We start from the raw sequence: 3,608 nt of genomic DNA on the forward strand, positions 1-3,608 counted from the left end.
AAGCAATTATACTCCAATAAAGATGTAAAAAAAGAAAAATCCCTTCTACTCCCTCAAAAGCTTTTTTTTTCTGCTTTAAGATAAAGAAAAGGCCATATTCCTATGATACTCTTTGTGAAAATTATCTCAATACGAGATCCAAAGATTTACATTATTCACTGTCCGTACTCAAAATCACCCGCATGTACCAGGTACAATTTTCTGAACTTCACCACTGATGAGCCTATCCCAAAGTAGAATTCTTCAGCAATACAAAAGACACAGGCTAAAACAGTCCTCAGAATTATACTTTAAAATAAGTGTATTCAAAATATAAATATAATAACTCTCCAGACCATTATTTTTCCTAACAACTAAACTCTAAATTTGAAAAAAAAATAAAGGAGCTTTTCAAACCAATGATGTGTGCAGCCCACTCCCATGACACAGTCATTTAAACTTCTCATTCTGCATGAGAAAGTTTTGTTTCTTCCCTTTGTCTTGCAGAATAATTTAGGTTCCTACCTTGGATATGATTCACCAAGTGGAGTAAGACCACAGATAACAGTGACAAAGAAACACAGGCAGTGAAGAAAACTTCTAAAAACAAATATCCCCGAGTATCCAATATCATGCCAGCAATGATGGAAATGATGGCCAACCCAAGATTCTGAATGGACTGCATGAAGCCATATGTGGTTCCCAGTTGATGTTCAGGAACTACAAACGCCACCATTGGCCACAATGCACAGGCAAGCAACGAATAGTAGAGTCCCAGGAGACACACAGCAATCCAAGTGTTCCACAGCATAAAGGCCAGCATCATGTAGGAAGCAAGTGTGGTCACCACTGCACACAGATGATGTTACTTCCTGTTTTATCCACCAGGAGCCCAAACACTATACTGTTAATATCACTCGCTGTCTGGGAGAAAAATCCATATTTCTCTGTAAAGAAATCTTTCCTAAATCCAATGAAAGGGAACACGGCAACATAATAGCAGACACAGATGATAAGTATTAGCCACAGGGGTAAGGAGAAGTGCTTCACATCAGTCAGCTTAATAACTTCACCTGTTTTTCTTTGTTCTTTATGAAGGATTCTTTCTGCTGTCTGATCCAAATAAGCAAGGGCCAAGGCACAGACTAGTGAAAGAATACATGTTATACCCCCAGTCATAAGTGTGACCCCAAGGGTTGTGTGACCAGCAGAACCCAAGGAAGCTTAAACCTTAGAACACAGCCGTCTCATGAGGTTCATGTTTACTGTTCTTCCAATTCCAGCCACGCTAAGCTTGAGTCCAACTTACACCAAACACCAAGTTTAATTCTTTGCCTTTAAACCAACTCACAGCATACGTATGCTGGGCAACTGCTAAGGACTCCCCACCCATCCCAAACATAACCGTCCAAACTCCATCAGCCAAAAAGCACTAAATATTCCACCCGGGGCAAAAACAAATAGCAACTGAAAATAATGGTGCCCCATCGTATTCCAAATGCTTGCTCTATCAAAAATCCACCAAAGAAACACAAAACTACATTGGGCCAAGAATACCAGGCATACCGCAGCATGAATTTCGTGGTATTCACCTGCATATCCTTTTTTTTTTTTTTTTTTTTTTTTTTTTCCGGTACGTGGGCCTCTCACTGCTGCGGCCTTTCCCGCCGCGGAGCACAGGCTCCGGACGCGCAGGCTCAGCGGCCATGGCTCACGGGCCCAGCCGCTCCGCGGCATGTGGGATCTTCCCGGACCGGGGCACGAACCCGTGTCCCCTGCATCGTCAGGCGGACTCCCAACCACTGCGCCACCAGGGAAGCCCTGCATATCCTTTTAACCTGAGTCTGAGGGTCAGCAGGATTATCATAGCTGAAGCCAAGGAAGGAAGCACCAGCAACAGCACCAAAAGCCTGTGCGCCAGGAACGGGGGTCGCAGAGGTCCGGCAGACCCCCGCGGGGCAGCGGGGCGGCGGGGCCGCCTGTGCTGGCGTCGTCTGGGCCGCGTAGCAGTGCCCTCGCTTCCTCCTCCTCCTCTTCCCCCCCTCCCCCGGGCCGGCGGCGGGAGACAGAGAGATGACCGTGACTGCAACTTACCGGAGGAAGCCGCCGCCAGAGCCCCGCGAAAACTGTGCTCACGTGACCGCGGTCGTTCATGTGATGCTTCACGATCTTTTTAACAAGCCCTCCAGGTGATTCCAATGCAGGATAAATTTGAGAAGAACTGGTTTAGAAGGGTTTCACCTGAACTGGGGCTAAATCAGGGTTTTAGCTGAACTGGGGCTAAATCCACCCTTTCCGAAGTGTTTGGATACCTGAAGAAACTCAGGATTTATTAATGAAGAAGGGGAAATAGTTTTGTAGCATTGAGAAGGATGTTCAAACTTTCAGAGGCTGAATAAGACCCTCCACATCCATAGACCAAGGTCCCCAAAGGCCTCTCACCTCCATAACTATGGAATCACCTCTATCTCTAAAATGACATTGTCTGACCTGTAAACTTCATGAAGGCAGGAATTGGTCTACTTTGCTCACCAGTCTACCCGTCCCTAACTGGCACTATGCCTCGCATACAGTAGGCACTCAAACACTTTCTAAATTAATAGAATAATCCTTCTACAAATATTCAAATCTCCTATAATGTTTTGGTGTCATGGAGGAGGGGGTGATTCTAGAAGCAGAAGAATCTGAAAATGCATATTGACTCTTGTCCACCATTTAGAGTTCTGTCCAGTATCTGAACCCTTCAGTTACTGAAGCTTTCTTGGAACTAGTTATCCATAACTCAACTATTCTTTCTCCTTCTATCCAGTAGGCATGATTAAGCCTCAAAATAATTCAGTTTGGAGAATCTGAAGATCTAAGTCTCTAGTTCAATTGCCTGTTACACAAGTTCAATTGCAGGTTACAACCCCATTGTTTCAATCCTGCCTCTTATCACTTTCTGATAGTATAATTTGGGAAAGTTACTTTACTTCTTAAGCCTCAGTTTCCTTGTCATTATAATGAGCTAGTGTCGGTACATATTCCGTGAAGTAATTGTGAGGCTTAAGATAATCTATGTACAGCACTCAGTATAGTATTTGGGGCACACAGTAAGACAAATGTTTGTCTAAAAACTCAAGAGCTGTGGGAAACTTTTTTTTTTCTTTTTGCGGTACGTGGGCCTCTCACTGTTGTGGCCTCTCCCGTTGCGGAGCACAGGCTCCGGACGCGCAGGCTCAGCGGCCATGGCTCACGGGCCCAGCCGCTCCGCAGCATGTGGGATCTTCCCGGACTGGGGCACGAACCCGTGTCCCCTGCATCAGCAGGCGGACTCTCAACCACTGCGCCACCAGGGAAGCCCCTGTGGGAAACTTTTATGAGAATGCTTACACTAAATAAGCCTTAGTAACCTTTCTTCAGAGTTACAGGACATCACTTATTGCTGCCTAGCAAATTATAGGGGGATTCTAGCAGTTTACTGCCCAATGGGTTTTTGAAGCCAAGCCACACCTGCCCTGTGCTGTGATGTGGTGGAAAGCCATCATGGGAGCCCTATAAGAGCATTGAATTTAGAGCCACAAGACCTGGCTCGGTCACAGATCAAGGCTTCCAACATTTCTGAGCCCCAGGTTTCTCCCCTCTGAAAC

The 3,608-nt window shown here is 45.6% G+C and overlaps 1 pseudogene across 1 annotated transcript; it reads right to left on the bottom strand.

Annotated features, from left to right (window-relative positions):
- LOC309810250 (lysosomal dipeptide transporter MFSD1-like) lies at positions 1-1,580 on the bottom strand (annotated as a pseudogene). The gene has a single exon. The product of its transcript is annotated as a lysosomal dipeptide transporter MFSD1-like (transcript).
- Positions 1,581-3,608: the final 2,028 nt, after the last annotated feature.

Source organism: Mesoplodon mirus (assembly GCF_964341445.2).
Source record: "Mesoplodon mirus genome assembly, chromosome: 9".
In the NCBI taxonomy this organism is placed as follows: Eukaryota; Metazoa; Chordata; class Mammalia; order Artiodactyla; family Ziphiidae; genus Mesoplodon; species Mesoplodon mirus.